Below are 6,410 nucleotides of genomic sequence, written 5' to 3'. Positions count from 1 at the left end.
CGCGTTGCAGACGGGACACTGCACGCACACGACGCCCCGTCCAGGTGCACGCACGTAGGCCGGGCCGGGTGCACACCGACGCCCTAGCAAGGTGGCGCGCACCCGGGCAGGGCTCACACTTGGCGAACGGGGCGCACTTCGCGAGGGAGGGTGTGCACCTCGACGGGGGTGGGTGGCCGGGGTGGATTCGCACGTGGGTCGCGGTTTGCTAAGTACACACTGCGACAAGCTCATAACGGGTGCGATCATACCAGCGTTAGTGCACCGGATCCCATCAGAACTCCGCAGTTAAGCGCGCTTGGGCCGGAGTAGTACTGGGATGGGTGACCTCCCGGGAAGTCCCGGTGTTGCACCCTTTTTTAGTTTTTCGCCGGGCGTCGCAATGCTATTTGAATAAACCTTTTGCCCGTTTGCGTTCTCGTCGGGGCCGGGCCGGGCCGGGGTGCGCTGCCCGCACTACCGCGCGCGCGGGGGGCGACACCGAGCGCGCACCCGAGGCGCCCCGAGCACACAGGCCACGGTGCAACCCGGGCGTTGTGCGCGCACCCCGGTGCGCCCGAGGTGCTGCGCGCGCACCCAGGTGAAATCGGTGTGCACCTCGGCCAGTGCGCGCTCGGTCGAGTCGCGCACGTTGGCCAAGGTGCACGGTGATGTTTCTTACTCTAAGGTTCCGCACCAGACGCCCGGGACAGGTGAGCGAAGCTGGGGCGGGGCCGGGTGCGCGGCCGGGGCAGGTGCACGCAGCTGGAGAGAGCTTTGGAGCACACCAGAGGTGCGCACCTTGGAGCACACTTCGGAGCGCACCAATGATGCGCTCCATTCAAAAGTTTCCTGAAAAGGCAAAAAAAGTTGAGATTATAGAATTTCCCACTTGAGAGATTGTAAAAAAAAAAATTTAAAATGAAGGAAACGCGGGTGCCAAGGTGTGCGCGCCCGGGTGCGCAGCCCAGCCAAGCAGGTGTGCGCACCAAGGCGCCCACCCTGGCGAAGGTGCACGCAAGGTGCGCACCCGAGGCAAACCGGACAATTAACCCAACTTTCGACTTCGCGCGCACCTGCGCACCTTGGAGCGCACTTCGGAGCGCTCCTTGGTGCGCACCAATCTTGGGCACCTCGGAGTGCACCATGGCGCCCACCAAGGTGCGCACCCGGGGCAAACCGAGCTCCGACTTCGTGCGCACCTTGGAGCGCACGAAAGGTGCGCACCATGGCGCCCACCAAGGTGCGCAGCCCAGCCAAGGCGGTGCGCATCAAGGTGCGCACCCTGGCGAAGGTGCGCACCCGGGGCAAACCGAGCTCCGACTTCGTGCGCACCTTGGAGCGCACAAAGGGTGCGCAACCCAGCCAAGGTGTGCGCACCCCGGGCAAACCGAGCTCCGAATCGTGCGCACCTTGGAGCACACTTCGGAGCCCTCCTTGGTGCGCACCGATGTTGCGCACCTCGGAGCGCACCCGGGGAAAACAATGCAATTAACCCGACTTTCGACTTCGTGGGCACCTCGGAGCGCTCTCGGGTTCGCACCTCGGAGCACACCGAGGTGCGCACCTTTGATGCGCTGCCTTCACCAATTTCCAGAAAAGGCAAGAAAACATTGAGAAGGTGTGCGCACCGAGGTGCCCACCCTGGCGAAGGTGCACGCGAGGTGCGCACCCGGGGCAAACCGGGCTCCGACTTCGTGCACGCCATGCTGCGCACCTTGGAGGGCCATGGTGCGCACCTTGGAGCACACTTCGGAGCGCTCAATGGTGCCCAACCCAGCCAAGGTGCCCACCGCGGCGAAGGTGCACGCGAGGTGCGCACCCGGGGCAAACCGGGCTCCGACTTCGTGCACGCCGCACCTTGGAGCACACTTCGGAGCGCTCCTTGGTGCGCACCAGGGCGCGCAACCCAGCCGAGGTGCCCACCCCGGCGAAGGTGCACGCGGGGTGCGCACCCGGGGGCAAACCGGGCTCCGACTTCGTGCACGCCATGGTGCCCACCGCGGCGAAGGTGCACGCGAGGTGCGCACCCGGGGCAAACCGGGCTCCGACTTCGTGCACGCCGCACCTTGGAGCACACTTCGGAGCGCTCCTTGGTGCGCACCAGGGCGCGCAACCCAGCCGAGGTGCCCACCCCGGCGAAGGTGCACGCGAGTGTGCGCACCCGGGGCAAACCGGGCTCCGACTTCGTGCACGCCATGGTGCCCACCGCGGCGAAGGTGCACGCGAGGTGCGCACCCGGGGCAAACCGGGCTCCGACTTCGTGCACGCCCGCACCTTGGAGCACACTTCGGAGCGCTCCTTGGTGCGCACCATGGTGCCCACCAGGGCGCGCAACCCCGCCGAAGGTGCACGCGAGGTGCGCACCCGGGGCAAACCGGGCTCCGACTTCGTGCACGCCGCACCTTGGAGCACACTTCGGAGCGCTCCTTGGTGCGCACCAGGGCGCGCAACCCCGCCGAAGGTGCACGCGAGGTGCGCACCCGGGGCAAACCGGGCTCCGACTTCGTGCACGCCATGGTGCGCACCAGGGTGCCCACCGCGGCGAAGGTGCGCACCCGGGGCAAACCGGGCTCCGACTTCGTGCACGCCGCACCTTGGAGCACACTTCGGAGCGCTCCTTGGTGCGCACCAGGGCGCGCAACCCAGCCGAGGTGCCCACCCCGGCGAAGGTGCACGCGAGGTGCGCACCCGGGGCAAACCGGGCTCCGACTTCGTGCACGCCATGGTGCCCACCGCGGCGAAGGTGCGCACCCGGGGCAAACCGGGCTAGGACTTCGTGCACGCCGCACCTTGGAGCACACTTCGGAGCGCTCCTTGGTGCGCACCATGGTGCCCACCAGGCCGCGCAACCCAGCCAAGGTTGTGCGCACCAAGGTGCACGCGAGGTGCGCACCCGGGGCAAACCGGGGTCCGGCTTCGTGCACGCCGCACCTTGGAGCACACATCGGGGCGCTCCCGGGTTCGCACCGGCGTTGCGCACCGTGGTGGGCACCTCGGAGCGCACCGTGGTGGGCACCTCGGAGCACACCAAGGTGGGCAGCGAGTGTGCGCACCTTTGATGCGATGCCTTCACTAATTTCCATAAAAGGCAAAAAAAAACGAGATTTTAAAATTTCCGTTTTGAAAGATAGTGAGAAAAAGGGAATGCTGGTGCCATCTTGAGCCCGCCCTGGGTGCGCAGCCCAGCCAAGGTGTGCGCACCAAGGTGCCCACCCTGGCGAAGGTGCGCGCCCCGGGCAATTAACCCAACTTCCAACTTCGCGCGCGCCAGGGTGGGAGCGCACCCAACAACCGGGCCTGGGAAGAGCCAATGCGAGAAACCCCACCAAACGCTCTGACAAAAAAAGAGGGGGCGCTCCAGTAACCCCGCTTCGGAGCGCACCCTGGGCAAAACCCAGCGAGGGTGCCCACCCCCGGCCAAGGTGCAGGCGAGGTGCGCACCCGGGGCAAACCGGGCTCCGACAACGTGCACGCCGCACCTTGGAGCACACTTCGTAGCGCTCCCGGGTGCGCACCTCAGAGCACACCAAGGTGGGCAGCGAGGTGCGCACCTTTGATGCGCTGCCTTCACTAATTTCCAGAAAAGGCAAAAAAAGAGGAGATTTTAAAATTCCGTTTTGAAAGATAGTGAAAAAAACGGAACGCGGGTGCCATCTTGAGCCCGCCCTGGTGCACAGCCCAGGTAAGGTGCCCACCCCTGGCAAAGGTGCGCACCCGGGCAATTAACCCTACTTCCGACTTCGTGCGCGCCAGGGTGGCAACCGGGCCTGGGAAGAGCCAATGCGAGAAACCCCACCAAACGCTCCGACAAAAAAAGAGGCGGCGCTCCAATAACCCCGCTTCGGAGCGCAGCCGGGGCAAACCCAGCCAAGGTGCCCACCCCGACGAAGGTGCACGCGAGGTGCGCACCCGGGGCAAACCGGGCTCCGACAACGTGCACGCAGCACCTTGGAGCACACTTCGAAGCACTCCCGGGTGCCCACCGGCGTTGCGCACCGTGGTGGGCAGCGAGGTGCGCACCTTTGATGCGCTGCCTTCACTAATTTCCAGAAAAGGCAAAAAAAAATGAGATTTTAACAATTTCCGTTTTGAAAGATAGTGAAAAAAACGGAACGCGGGTGCCATCTTGAGCACCGCCCTGGTGCGCAGCCCAGGCAAGGCATGCGCACCAAGGTGCCCACCCGCGGTGCACGCCCGGGGCAAACCGGGCTCCGACTTCGTGCAGGCCGCACCTTGGAGCACACTTCGGAGCGCTCCTTGGTGCGCACCATGGTGCCCACCAGGGCGCACCCGGGGCAAACCGGGCTCCGACTTCGTGCACGCCGCACCTTGGAGCACACATCGGAGCGCTCCCAGGTTCGCACCAGCGTTGCGCACCTTTGATGCGCTGCCTTCACTAATTTCCAGAAAAGGCAAAAAAAAACGATATTTTAAAATTTCCGTTCTGAAAGATAGTGAAAAAAAACGGAACGCGGGTGCCATCTTGAGCCCTTCTTGGTGCGCAGCCCAGGCAAGTTGTGCGCACCAAGGTGCCCACCCTGGCGGAGGTGCGCGCCCGGGGCAAACCGGGCTCCGACTTCGTGCACTGCATGGTGCCCACCAAGGCGCGCAACCCAGCCAAGGTGCCCACCGCAGCGAAGGTGCACGCGAGGTGCGCACCCGAGGTGCACACCCGGGGCAAACCGAGCTCCGACTTCGTGCACCGCCGCACCTTGGAGCACACTTCAGAGCGCTCCTTGGTGCGCACCAGGGCGCGCAACCCAGCCAAGGTGCTCACCCCGGCGAAGGTGCACGCGAGGTGCGCACCCGGGGCAAGCCGGGCTCGGACTTCGTGCACGCCGCACCTTGGAGCACACATCGGAGCGCTCCCGGGTTCGCACCCAGCATTTGCGCACCTTTGATGCGCTGCCTTCACTAATTTCCAGAAAAGGCAAAAAAAAAAAAAAAACGAGATTTTAAAATTTCCGTTTTGAAAGATAGTGAAAAAAACGGAACGCGGGTGCCATCTTGAGCCCGCCCTGGTGTGCAGCCCAGGCAAGTTGTGCGCACCAAGGCACCCACCCTGGCCAAGGTGGGTCACGGGGTGGGTCCTAGGGTGGGTAACGGGGTGGGTACTAAGGTGCGTGCCAAGGTGGGTCATGGGGTGGGTGCCAAGGTGGGCACCAGGGTGGGTGTGCACCAACCCTAGCCAGGGTAGGTCACGGGGTGGTTGTCGGGGTGGGCGTCAAGGAGCCAAGGTGGGTGGCAAGTAGCCAAGTTGCGTGCCAAGGTGGGTGTCGGGGTGGGTGCCAAGGATCCAAGGTGGGTGCCAAGGAACCAAGGTGGGTGTCTGGGTGGGTGCCGAGGTGGGAGCCAGGGTGGGTCCCAAGGTGAGTGCAAAGGTGGGTGCCAGGGTCAAGGTGAGTGCCAATGTGGGTTCCAAGGTGCCAGGGTCAGGGTGAGTGCCAATGTGGGTTCAAAGGTGCTAAGTTGGGTGCGAGGTTGGGTGCGAGGGTGGGTGGGTGCCAAGGTGTGCTAGGTGGAAGCCCGGGTGGGTCGGCATCCCATGGGTGTCGAGTTGGGTGCCTGATGGGTGCTTCTTGTCAAGTTTTAGTCGTCGGGACTCATTTCGAGCCTTAGAGGTCGTTTCTTGTCCGGTTGCCCTGTCTTCGACCTGGGAACCCAATTTTGGTCCTCGGGTCCCATTTTTTTTTGTCTCGCATCCCACTTTTGGCCTGTGGCCTTTTCGGGGTCGATTCTCGTTTTGGGCATCAGAGCATGTTTCTTCTCCTAAAACCCAATATTTGTTTATTAAGTCTCGGAACACATTTTTGTTCTCGTGGACCCATCATGGGTCTTGGAACGCATTTGTGGTCCTTGGGTCCCATTTTGCATCCCGAAACTTGTGTTTTGGTGCTTGATCCCTATTTTGGGTGCCCACCTTGCACCAAGTGCGCACCCGGGGCAAACCGAGCGCCTTGGTGCACCGGGGCAAGATCGAGCGTGCACCCGAGGCGCCCCGAACATGCACCAAGGTGCACTCGGCCCACATGTGAGCGCAGGTCGTTGCGCCCGAGGTGGTGTGTGGGGCACCGCGTTGCAGACGGGACACTGCACGCACACGACGCCCCGTCCAGGTGCACGCACGTAGGCCGGGCCGGGTGCACACCCGACGCCCTAGCAAGGTGCGCGCACCCGGGCAGGGCTCACACTTGGCGAACGGGGCGCACTTCGCGAGGGAGGGTGTGCACCTCGACGGGGGTGGGTGGCCGGGGTGGATTCGCACGTGGGTCGCGGTTTGCTAAGTACACACTGCGACAAGCTCATAACGGGTGCGATCATACCAGCGTTAGTGCACCGGATCCCATCAGAACTCCGCAGTTAAGCGCGCTTGGGCCGGAGTAGTACTGGGATGGGTGACCTCCCGGGAAGTCCCGGTGTTGCACCCT

At 63.8% G+C, this 6,410-nt stretch overlaps 2 non-coding genes across 2 annotated transcripts; both read left to right on the top strand.

The window, feature by feature from the left end:
- Positions 1 to 237: 237 nt before the first annotated feature.
- On the top strand, positions 238 to 356 carry LOC131872488 (5S ribosomal RNA). Its single transcript, XR_009370637.1, has one exon. It is a non-coding gene; the product is annotated as a 5S ribosomal RNA (ribosomal RNA).
- A 5,935-nt stretch (positions 357 to 6,291) lies between these two features.
- LOC131872487 (5S ribosomal RNA) lies at positions 6,292 to 6,410 on the top strand. The gene has a single exon (XR_009370636.1). It is a non-coding gene; the product is annotated as a 5S ribosomal RNA (ribosomal RNA).

Source organism: Cryptomeria japonica, unplaced genomic scaffold (assembly GCF_030272615.1).
Source record: "Cryptomeria japonica unplaced genomic scaffold, Sugi_1.0 HiC_scaffold_621, whole genome shotgun sequence".
In the NCBI taxonomy this organism is placed as follows: Eukaryota; Viridiplantae; Streptophyta; class Pinopsida; order Cupressales; family Cupressaceae; genus Cryptomeria; species Cryptomeria japonica.
Note: the sequence above shows the minus strand (reverse complement) of the source record. Positions and strands in the feature narration are given on the sequence as shown.